At 38.0% G+C, this 12,461-nt stretch overlaps 2 long non-coding RNA genes across 6 annotated transcripts; both read left to right on the top strand.

Annotated features, from left to right (window-relative positions):
* Positions 1–2,139: 2,139 nt before the first annotated feature.
* On the top strand, positions 2,140–4,441 carry LOC121901697. 2 transcript variants are annotated; one of them, XR_006097364.1, is made up of 7 exons: positions 2,140–2,246; positions 2,355–2,455; positions 2,559–2,663; positions 2,830–2,991; positions 3,222–3,358; positions 3,572–3,680; positions 4,106–4,441. It is a non-coding gene; the product is annotated as an uncharacterized LOC121901697 (long non-coding RNA). The 2 variants fall into 2 exon arrangements; XR_006097363.1 differs by having other exon boundaries at positions 3,222–3,680.
* A 2,304-nt stretch (positions 4,442–6,745) lies between these two features.
* On the top strand, positions 6,746–11,999 carry LOC121901694. Of its 4 annotated transcripts, none has more exons than XR_006097358.1 (5): positions 6,746–8,272; positions 8,900–9,215; positions 9,359–9,491; positions 10,165–10,286; positions 10,392–11,999. It is a non-coding gene; the product is annotated as an uncharacterized LOC121901694 (long non-coding RNA). The 4 variants fall into 4 exon arrangements; XR_006097357.1 differs by having other exon boundaries at positions 6,746–8,575; XR_006097355.1 differs by having other exon boundaries at positions 6,746–9,215.
* The last annotated feature ends 462 nt before the right edge of the window (positions 12,000–12,461 follow it).

Raw genomic sequence — 12,461 nt, 5'->3', positions numbered from 1 at the left:
CAAACAATCTGATGTAATCATGACGAGGAAGTAGAGGTAACTTTGCAAACAAAGCATTCAGAGCAGGCTGAAGCCCTTGCTTTTGACTTCCAGAGAGCATTTTTACATATGTTCACCTCAAGCTTGGACTTTTGACCATGTTTAACATAGACAGCTCACATCATAACAGAAAATCACAAAAAGCATAATATGTCTCCCTCAATCAGAATCAGACTCAGATTCAGCTTCGGTCTGTGTAACGCTTATTAGTTCAATTTTCCATATAAAAATTGAAAAATAGAAATTGGAAAATTAAATTGAATTTTCTAAAATTGCATTTTACGTTCTTCGGATCAATGTATAATTAAGACTTCGGAGTTGTTTTGTCTAATTTTCTATTTGTGAAATGTTGGCTAGAAAAATGGAGTCTGATTGGCTGGCAGAGGCCGCTTGTCTAGGCTACGGTCATGCCTAGATTACATCCAGTCATGGCTGATCCCAGTGTTCTTCCCTGTAAATGCACATTTGGCAGAGGCACCAACTCAAGAGGAAGACTGTGTTTATGTAAATATACAGCAGACAGCTTGAGAGCCATATATAGTGATTTTCTTGTATTGCCCAGGATGAAAAAGCTAAATATGCTAGCCTATATACCTAACGTTAGCCTTGTTATGCAGCGTGTCCATGCTTCATAAACACTTGCAGATGCAGCTGCTGCACAGATTGAAATAAAATACAAAGTCAGATTGAAGGTTAGACTATCAATGTAAAGTTGATTAGCTGAGAAGTCCTCTCCTCAGCCCAGGTAAATGCACACACAGCAGCTTAGTAATGTATGATCTGAGCTGTGATTTAAAATCCCTCTTTTCCCTCACATGTGTCCTGTAGTGATGCTGTGGTCATCCTGCTGCCTGCAGATCATCTCAACTCAACTCTTTTATGTGTCTTTTAATGAGGCAGTTACTGAAAACAGTTGCTACAGCCTCTGTAAGACACTTCAGTCCAAACGTGTGATATGTTTGAATTATCTCAGGTGAAACTACAGTGTTAGGCAGACACAGCCTTTGATTTTGTACAGGCTTTTCCCCAATAAAAAAAAACGAAACATAACGAAGGTAATGATGCCTCCAGTCTCATGCAATGTGTATGACTGATATTCTCACTTTCTTGGTGAGTGTTACTAGCAAGGCAGGTCTTCAGAGTGTGGCTACAGACTAGAGCCCCATTTCCTAAAAGTATCTTAAGGCTGAGACTATCTTAGTCCCATTGCAACATCATGATCATTTTAACCTGAAGATGATTTTGGGAAATGAAGGCCAGTCTAGTAGGAAATAATGTTTCAAATTATTTTGTGTCACACACCAACCCTGTCTCCTCAAAATTACGTTCTCACACAACTAAACTGCATTCACAATTACATTTCTATGGAAATGTATTTTGTCCGCAATTACGTTTGTAACATATCACAAATACTAAAAATGCTTTTGGCTATTATTAATTCAAACAATCTTTATCTACTCTTAATTATTTTAATGTGAATATATACATATATATATATATATATATATACATGTATTTTTTTTCTGAGATGAGAGGTGATTTACGGCAGTAATATTGGAGACAGGCCTACGTGGTTACGTTTTTCTAGTGACTTGAGATCGTTAACAAACGTGGATTTGTCTTTTTTCCACGTGACGGTACTCATTTTAATTAATGGATTAATTTATAATTGCTGTGTATCTTGTATCTCCACCGACATCTGATGTTTTGCACATAATGACCGCCTTCTGAGTAACCGTCTGCCATTGCTGTGAGGAATAAAACAAGAAATTTCAAATTTTCTGGCCATTGTTGTCTAACCTCTACAGTTCAGGTACACACCGTACAGCTAATAAGGGACTGAAAAAAGAAGAAATCCTAATTGTGTCAATGGGAATTCCCACTGACATCATGCGTAATAAGGTCCCCATAAGGGATCCCCCCCACCACACCCCCTTTTTTTTGCTTTTTACCCTCATTGAAAACGAGAAGAGTTTTAATAATAATTTGCTGGAATTGATGATTTTATACTCGTATGAAGAGGGGGCTGCTCACTGTACCTGAGATGATCCTGCTAGCTTCATGTTGACCAAATCCGTTGGACTAAGTATGCTGGTTGATGGATTCGTCGCTCTTTTGGCAGACAACGCATGGCTCAATGAACCAGACAGACTAGCGACCCCATGTGTGTCTACACTGAAACGACATCTTCATTCTTGAAAACCAAGGTTGCAAAGTTCAGACTGTATTAGGTTTATTCTATTTGTGAAAATATCGTAAAATTCACCAGTATTCAATTTCAATACCGTTGGTCAATTCATACCTCTCTCGTGTAGCAACAACCACAGAGACATTCAAAACCTACTGACAACCCTGCAGACAACAGAAGGGGAAATGAAGCGGTGGGTGAAGGAGGTTGAGGAGTGGGCTGCATCCAGTAAGATTTTTCCTTGAGCTACAAAATATTTACTTTGACCTGTTTCTTGTCGTTTTACATTTAAGGAAATTGTATTTATTGACAATTGAATGTTTGCATTAAGGTCCAAAGTCCACCAACTGCCAAGACTAACAGGGACTGCTGTGGGTCATGGAGGGCCTTGTCCTTAAAATCAAACAATGAAAAATAGAGCTGTACAGAGCCATAGGTTTGTTCCTCTTCTTCTTCCTCTTCTTCTTCTTCTTATTATTAACATTTTATTATTTTGAAATCAAGCTTCTGTTGTCACTTTTACATTGGAGTAATTTGTGGCATGTGTGCAGCAAGAGACAAATGGTGATTTTTTTCATATTTGTACCTCAAGTCATTTTTAGACAATAACAAGGCCGTAAGCCCAAATGGGAGCTTATTGAGAAGGAAAAGAGGAAACTGGAGGAGGCAATTGCAGCTTACAACAGCCTTGTGCCAGACACAGGCTGTTGATACAGTAGATGCAGTTCTAAGTCAAGACTTCCCCATTTGGCCGTGGGATTCTGGTATATGCATTTTTCTGCACTTTACATAGCTTGTATTTTTACATCAATGCTGATTTTAATATTGTTTTTGTCTGACATTATCAGTTATATACAATGTATTTAAATCTTCCACACAATGGCCCCTGTGCTATTTTGTCTATTGCTCTTAGGGAGTAATAAAAATGTTCAGTTATTATGGAAGTTTGTTTTCATTACTGTTAGAGAAATTCAATATAATGACTTTATTGTAGCATCCACAGTCCCCCTAGAGACAAAGAAAATGGCCTTGGACAAAGTAATGCTGCTGTCTCGACTTCAAGAAGAGGATGGGATTCTCATCAAAGAGATAAGGAACCACTGCCGCTACCTGACTGGATCTTCAAAAGCTGTAAAAAGAGAGATCCAGCAGATTGACGAGGACCTGTGTATAATGATCATTATTTAGCATGCGTTTATGTATTTGATTGTGATTCATTTAAATACAAAGTTACAGTATTTAAAGGTCACAAATGTAGGCTACACAACATTGTGAGCTCACATAAGAAAGTATTTCTGTTATTCTTTCTCATCAATCTAATATCACCCCTTTCCCCCCTTGTAGGCTGTCCTTTTAACATGTCCATGGGTTCATATGAGGGACTGAAGGTTTTATTGAAACAAAAACTCCAGGACATGGAGAAGCAAATGGAGGAGTTCTTCAGCACATCCAGGTTAGTATACTACAAAGAGACATCTTTAGAAAAATATACTCTGGCTGCAGTTGTTGAGTAGAATTTATTGAAATTGGTGAGAGGTACTACACATGATATCCATATAGCCTGAATGGAAACAATGCCACATTAATAACTTAAAATCTCTCTTATATAATATATGAACGTTATCTGTCTGCATATATAGAGATCCCTCACTATCGCTTGTATATATGAGTGAAGGAATATTCTCAATAATCCATTAGATTTTTTCACTGTCACTGTAATGTTTACCTCAGCATTCGTTAATATTATCTTCTAGGTAGTTATATCATTTAGATTTGTATAATGTCAAACATTCAAATTCTGTCAGCACATAAAGACTAAAAAAAAAAAAAAAGAACCTGGATGCAAATCATGACAATAAGTAATGCTTTTATATACAGGAGAGTTTTGATGGACCCCACTGCCCTACAGGAGGAAGAGGAGGATGAGGGAGAGGAGGATGTATAGGATGGGGAGATCTGTCTGACTCTAGATGAAACCGACTCCTCTGATGATGGCAAGATTAAAGGCTGGTGTTCCAGTCAAACACTTGCATCATGGGGTGTAATCAGTTGTGGAAGAAGTACTCAGATCCTTTACTGCAGTAAAAGTACCAATACAGCAGTGTAAAAAAACTCCATTACAGGTAAAAGTCATGCATGAAAAATCATACTATCATCATTTATTGAAAGTGAATAAATATAATGTAGGGATGCACGATATTATTGGCACGTCATCGGTATCGGCCGATCAAAGCTCTAAAATGAAATATCGGCATCGGCGAATTCTGCCGATTATGAGAGTCCTATATGTCGCCATCTCCTCCGCCGCCTGACTGTGCTTTCCTTGATGGACTGTCTCACCCTGACGGTCCACTTCACTCAAGCTGCCCGTCAGACCTGCCGCTTCTTCCCACTTTAACCCGAATAACAAACCGGGGCTCGGTGCTCCACAGAGCCAGGGCTAACGTTAGCTGGGAGGCTAGCGAAGGCTAGCTGGCTGTGCTTCCCTCATGCTGCGGCTAACGCTCCGCTAGCCTCCCAGCTAACGTTAGCCCCGGCTCTCCATGTGGATCCAACTGGACCACCAAGCCCCAATTTGTTATTCGGGTGAAAGTGGGAGGGAGCAGCGGGTCTGATGGGCAGCTGAGTGAAGTAGAGCCTGCGGAGGAAGCACCGGGACCATCAGGGTGAAACAGTCCATTGAGGCGCTGCAGTGTTCGGCTGCACAGATAAGAAATCCCTCGGCTGACAGGATGTACCACTCTGTTTGAAAAATAAAAAACTTCATCTTCTTTTTTTTTATTTATAACGGCGGTTGGCAACCAGCATATTAGGTGCATTACCGCCACCTTCTGCTCCGGAGTGTTGACCAGAGATTAAATCCTACACATTAATCCTGTCTGTCTAATATACTCAAAGAAAACTCTACTGCTCCACCCACTTGGCAAGTTCATTAAAGTTTTAATGCTGAGCTCCTGAACTCCAGTCTTCCTAAATTCTTCCTTCATATATTGTCTTTCTTGATCATACTTAATACAATCTATGCTTGCATGCATAATAGTCTCCTCAGCCAGCTGGAAAAAAATATGTGCATATATCGGTATCGGCATCGGCAATCGCCCACAGTGAGTTGGAAATATCGGTATATCGGATATTGGCAAAAAATCCAATATCGTGCATACCTAATATAATGTGAAACAAAAAATGACCGTAAAGGAAAAAATGACACTAAAACTATACAAGACATTCCATTATAAAATTCCACACTTTTCTTTCACTGATCAGGATCTCTCATTTTTTCAGTTTCACTGCTGAATTTTTCAGTAAGACTGAACAAATGGACAGCAAAAGATCAATCATGATCAGGTAAAGAAAAATTGAGAATTTTGTAATCAAATGTTGTATAGCTTTATTGTAAGCCTTGCCTTTGGGCTTATTTTTCGTTTCAAGTTATTTTCATTCACTTCCAATAAAATGTACTTTGTTTCAGTCTTGGGAAATTTTGTTCAAATTCAACCCATAACATTGGTATGTTGGGACAGATTTAGTGGTACTGAAGTGGCTTGTCATTTCAGGAAAGTTTAGCAAGAACCTAACTCATCCTTCTTAATTCTGAAGAAACTGGCCTTGCACAAAAGACAGCTATGGTTTATTGTTTGACACCTTCAGCTGATTCATGAAAGAGACGAATTCACTTGTCTTTTCCTCAGCCTCTTCTCAAATAGTTGATTCAGCCCACTTAACCTTTACTTTCAGACTCTCCTCAACATGGCCTAGACTGCTCCTCATCCCTCATGAGGAGAGGGAAATGCCAATTTACTAAACATACACACAATTGTCACTTACACAATGAGCAGTTATAAAACTTATAGTTACAATTTTTAAAAACAAACCACTCATGAGACCTAAGGCAATTTTTTTTTCAGAAATTTCATTGCTGTAGTTGTTGCAAAAGTGTCACTACCTTGTTATACACCAATAAGCCAAAAAATTATGACCACCAGCTTAATGTATCCTAGACCTGAGTGGTCATGATGTTTTGGCTCATTGGTGTATATCACATACTTGATAAAATGTTTCCTGTTCCTGCCCAACACCTGCCTCTATCTGCTACTCGTTGGCTTAGGGTTCATTTATTCTGAGTCAGTGTGTAGTGGAGAACGGGGTAACATTTTACTTCAAAATAAAAGTGTATTTGTTTCAAATAATAGTTACTTTATATACCTCAGGCTGTTATGTACCCATGGAAATTAAAATAGGTTTTCTAATTATTATGGTTTGGACACATAAGAAAAAGTTAGTCCTATGGCACAACTTGCCCCAAGGTAGGGGTAAAATGAGCATGGGGATGGGGTAAAATGAGCGCTCATTTTAGTGCCACAGTTAAATACTGATGTAAAAATGACACAAAATCAAACAAGTTTGAAAAAATTTTGAACTTTATTAATGCCATGAATTTAACAAAGGCAAAAACTCATACTTGTAAGTAAAGTCATATGTTTGTGTCCTGTTGTTCAACATGTTACCTAAACATTTTCAGTAAAGATTAAACTGTGATCTTAGTTTAATTTATTTGCACTAAAGTTACAGTAAAATATTACGCAGTAAAAAAGTTATATTAATTGTGCAGGAGAGGAAGGAAGCCCAGAGGGCTTATACAAAATCCTCTCCTTCATTTCAACAATACAACAATACAACATCAAATAGATTAAAAGCAGGTACAGCAGAGAGAAGAAAAAAGAAAGAAAAAATAATTGAGACAGATATTTGAACGCTTTAAATGTGAAAGAGATGTAATACATACGCAGTCACACAAAATTCTATTTAGATAAAAGATATTTTTCAAATGTATTTGAAAGTTATTAAAGAAGATGACGACTTCAAAGTTGTACTTAGTGAATTCCAGAGATGAGGACCTCTAAATTTGATAAAAAAATTGATGACTTCAAGCAAACCGTTGTTGGACATCACATAAAGAGCATGCTTGATTGAGTAATTTATTTTTGCATTTATTTCAAACCACTTTCTCTCAGTAGCATGGTTTTGCCTTGACAGGCTTTGTATTTACAGGCGCCTGTTGGTGTTTGTGCGGTAAGCTTGGAGGTTGTCTTGTTGGTGCAAGCAAAGATAGAATTCCTGTCCATAATCAACGCTTAACTGATCAAAAAGGCCATACTTTAAGCAAATATCTCTACAGACCTCATCATAAATGGTGAGGTTGTTCTTGATAGGCATGACTGCAAAACCAAGATCTTATCACTGAATACATCTGAATACATCTTGTTTTGATCCATGCGTGATTTATGTCCTGCGTACTCTGCAACATACAAATGAGGATTTGTCTGCCTGGCAGCACCATCTCTTCTCATTTGAGTGTAGACTGAGGTCATTTCAGCAAGTGCTTGCCTGACGCACTGCTCTCCCAACTTTTATCCAGCAGCTCTCAACATACCTGTCATTACTTTCCTTCTACAATATGGTCCACTTTTTGACACTGCTGATGCTACAACATCATTTATCCTCTTGTAATTCCATACTGGGTCTGCAGGACTTGCAAGACCTTTGTTACAGGTGTACCCCTGTTCTTCCACCACCCTTTGGATTATGTTCTCATATTCATCAAGGGCAGACATGGAGAACTTTAAGATCACAGTTTTCTCCAAGATGCTACAGGCTAGACAGCATTTTTCATCTACAAGCCAAAAAAATCACTTTGTTAAATTTATAATTTATAATTGAGTCAATGCCAAAGCAACATTTTATTGTTGTAGCTGCTCGATGTAAAGTTAGTTTGAACTGTTTTTACTTTAGTACTTTCAGTAATGATTGTATGCAGGGCCAGTGTACATCATGTGACGAACTTGGAAGTTAGCTTCACAACCCAGCTGACTCATGCGCACTTCAGTGTTTCCCACCCACTTCAACATGTGCATGATCCGTGACCTGCCCCACCCCCAGCCCCTACTACACTCATTAAGCAGTACATTTCATTTACATCATGAAACTAAAAGACTGACCATGACATCAGAGTACCTGTCAAGGGGACGCTTTAAGTCCATTTTCAAGGTAAGAAAGACTGAACTTTTGCTGTAACGTAGCATATTTTAAATACGTTATGTTTCGACTATCAGCGGCTAGTTATGACTAGCACTGTGGAACATAACTTAACGTTAGCAAAGTAAGTTTAACGTTAGGATATGTGTGGTAGCAACTTAACTTAGCCGACTCAGAGAAAGTGTGATTGAACTAAATTTCACATCCCGCCAGATTTCCAGTCCCAGTTCCCATAACATTACTGTTAACTTTCAAGAGCTGACAGTAGACACCAGAATGGAGTGAATTAGATGTATTTTGGAACTAACATTAAAGGTAATGAAATTTTGCACAGACACAGGTTAACGAAAACATCTTTAGGGCATTTTAAACTTTTAATCAGTCATCTAAACAGCTTGGCAATTGCTGCGGTACAGAAAATAGATATTCCCTGTTGTTAATTATCACTGGAAATCTGTTTTGGAATGAAATTCTGGCACAAAAAATGCAAGACCTGCAGAGTAAAGTTGAATATTTAGTCAGCCACTAATTTACATGTCAACTAAATAGCTTAATTTGCATCTTGTACTGATTGGGATTTTGCTGAACTGGCTATGGAAGGTAATATTAAACTTTTTTAAAAAATGTGTTCATCCACAGTTGGAAGAGGATAGTATCTATCTTGAAGATGACATCACAAGGGAAACCTTTATTCCTCACCCTAGTGGCTCTTTCAGAACTCTCCTGATGCATGATTGAGGCACATTTAATGTATGTGGAACAGAAAGGGTCCAGGCTGCCCCCAGTACTTACTCAGGTCTTGGGTCCCAGTTCTCACAACCAAGTATGTCCTCCTCTGTGCCACCATCCTGCTGCCCTCAGCCTTTACAACAAACCTCCAACATCTTTCAAAACCCCAGCAAGAGAAACAAAAGTTTCAAAAGAAAAATCTATCTGGCTGATGTTGAGGATAAAGGTGAGATAAATGCATACTGTAAGCGGGGTTTATTAAAAATCAAGACTGCATAAGTGTAATGTTTTTGTTCATCATCCATCTGACATATAATATGGATATGAGTGAGCTAATAGAACTACTCACTAAAAAGCTTCTACCTTCAGCTTCATTGCATGTGACCATCGGTGAAGGTGTTGGAGTCCTGGAAATTGCCAACACCATGCAAGAATACATCAACTCATCAGATTCTTTCACCATTTGTGACTGCAGGGGGGTCTGGCACAACTGAGACAAAAGGTTTGATACTTACTTTTCACATTAGGTTACTTAAGAAAACATGTAGGAATTGTTAGATAATACTAGAAAAACAAAAAGTAGTTAATTCTCTAATTCCTGTGTGTGTCCTGTCTATATTTATAATAATTGGCTTATCAAAGCTAATAAAATGTAACTGAATAAGAAAACTGTACTCGCTTGCCAGTGTTTTGATACACCTAGATAAAACCAATTCTGTATAACAGGCCTGCAAATTATCCCTCTGTCATGAAGGTTATAATGCTCAGTTTTTATTTATTCAATTTTAAAGAGGTGTTGATTTCTTGTATGGTCATTTTGGAAGCTGCAGTGATGCTGAGCTGTGTTGCGTTGTTCTGAAGGTGTCACTGGGATGGGATGAACAATATAGAAACACCTCTCAGTATAACCAGAGTAATTAGTAAACTAAAACCTATATGATATTGTATTAGTTTATTAAGTGTACCTAATAAACTGGCAAGCGAGTGTATACAGCCCTCCAATCAACAAGCAACATCTTAGCCACAAAGTCACACCAATATACCTCCTGAAGCATTTGTACTTTAGGTGCAAGTGCTCCAACAAACGATGGAAACTGAAAAATACCAACTACTGAATCTTCACTGTTTATTTTGTAAATGACCATACACATTATTTGTTTGTCTGTGTTCTTCAGTGTATGCAGATGCATAGTTCTGGAAAGCCTCAAGTTGTAAGATATATGCTATCAAGAGCACTGAACTAGTGAAGCTTCAAAAACAGACTTCATCATCACAGAAAAGGAGGCGAGGAGTGACGGTACGTGTGCATATTCTTAACACAGATTTTCTTGCTTGAGACAAGTGGGTTGTCTATGACACACACGTAGGGCTGATAGTAAGTTGGCATTTCCTCTTCTCATAGATCAGATGCTGCCAAGACTCCAGAACACAGCATGAGGAGCAGTCTGCGCGATGTCGAGGAGAGTCTGAAAGTGGAGGTTCAGCGGGCTGAATCAAATATTCGTGAAGAGGTTGAGGAAAAGACAAGTGAACTCGCCTCTCTCATGAATCAGCCGAAGGTCACTCAAGCTGACATGTTGGAGACCTTCAGCCAATCTATCAAATATTTGGCTCTAGAGGCCCAAGTTACCTGCTGTCTTAGGGAGACATTCAACTGTAAATGTGCACTGGCATCCCTGCAACATTGGTCATTGTGGCTTCCTGTTGTGGCCAATTGATCGGAGGTGGTGAATGTGTACAAAAACATCTGGAAACAAACGACAGCTATCTTTTGTGCAACGCCAGTTTCTTGGGAACTAAACTGGTTTTCCGAAGAGGGATGAGTGAGTTTCTTGTGAAACTTTCCTGAAATGACAAGTCACTTGTCATTTCACTTGTCAGTACCACTAAATCTGTTCCAATATACCAATGTTATTGGTTAGATTTGTTTCATAATTGAACAAAATTTCCCAAGACTGAAACAAAGTACATTTAATTAGAAGTGAATGAAAAAAAATTGAAACCAAAAAATAAGCCCAAAGGCAAGGCTTACAATAAAGCTATACAACATTTGACTGCAAAATTCTCAATTTTTCTTTAACTGACCATGATTGATCTTTGCTGTCCATTTGTTCAGTTTTACTGCTTCAGTTTCATACCACTTACTGCTCATCCAGACCACTGAACTGAAAAATCTAAGCAGTGAGACTGAAAAACTGAAAAAAGTGTAGAATTTTATAATCGAATGTCTTGTATAGTTTTAGTGTCAGTTTTTCATTTTATGTTATTTTTTTGTTCATATTATATTTAATCGCTTTCAATAAATGTTTTTGTTTGATTTTTGGGAGATTTTGATCAGTTATTATGAAGCAAATCTAATCCCATAAAATGTTTGTTCTTTGAGTCACTGTGTTCACTGTTGTTCATTACAATTACAATGACAACCCTTACTGCAAGCTGTTGCAGATGTTAATTGCTTGAATATGCTGTTAATTACTTGAGTCTGATGTTAATTACTTGGATATTACTGCCTCAGAGTTCAACATGTTTACTGCAAGATTTGCCCTTTGTGTGTGACAGAAAAGTATTAATAATAATGAATCATTATTTCCATTATTTCATCTTCAGGCTAAAATGATCTTAATCCATGATGTTGCAGTGGGACTAAGATAGTCTCTGCCTTAAGATACTTTTAGGAAATGGAGCTCTAGTCTGTAGTCACGCTCTGAAGACCTACCTTACAAGTAACACTCACGAAGAAAGTGCGAATACCAGTCATACACATTTGTGTAAACTGAATAACATCACGTTTTTTCTAATTTAAATTGTTACAATAGGGAATAAACAGCTGCATTTGAACAAGGCTCAGAACAGGATGAAAGAAAAGGCATGAGACTGGAGGCATCATTACATTTGTTTTGTTTTGTTTTTTACTGAGGAAAAATCTATAAAAAATCAAAGGCTGTGTCTGCTTTACACTGTAGTTTCACCTGAGAAAATTCAAACAAATCACACGTTTGGACTGAAGTGTCTTCAGCAACTGTTTTCAGTAACTGCCTCATTAAAAGACGTATAAAGGACAAAGGGTGGGTCACTTTTGCGATGTGTAACTACAATACATTAGTTACCAGCTAAGTGATGGACAAACTTGTACTGAAACATATTTAAAAAGAAAGATGTAAATGCTGAGTGTTTGTTGCATTGCTGAAGGAATGTCCTGAGTTGAGTTGAGATGAGATGATCTGCAGGCAGCAGGATGACCACAGCATCACTACAGGACACATGTGAGGGAAAAGAGGGATTTTAATTCACAGCTCAGATCATACATCACTAAGCTGCTGGAGCATCTACACAGAAACATTTATTTTAGCACTAATTCCTCCTGACTCACAGTGTGCATTTACCTGGGCTGAGGAGAGGACTTCTCAGCTAATCAACTTTAGAGTGATAGTCTAACTTCTACAATCTGACTTTGTTTTTTATTTCAATCCAT

Source organism: Thunnus maccoyii, chromosome 8, assembly GCF_910596095.1.
Source record: "Thunnus maccoyii chromosome 8, fThuMac1.1, whole genome shotgun sequence".
In the NCBI taxonomy this organism is placed as follows: domain Eukaryota; kingdom Metazoa; phylum Chordata; class Actinopteri; order Scombriformes; family Scombridae; genus Thunnus; species Thunnus maccoyii.
This window is presented reverse-complemented; position numbering and strand designations above follow the sequence as displayed.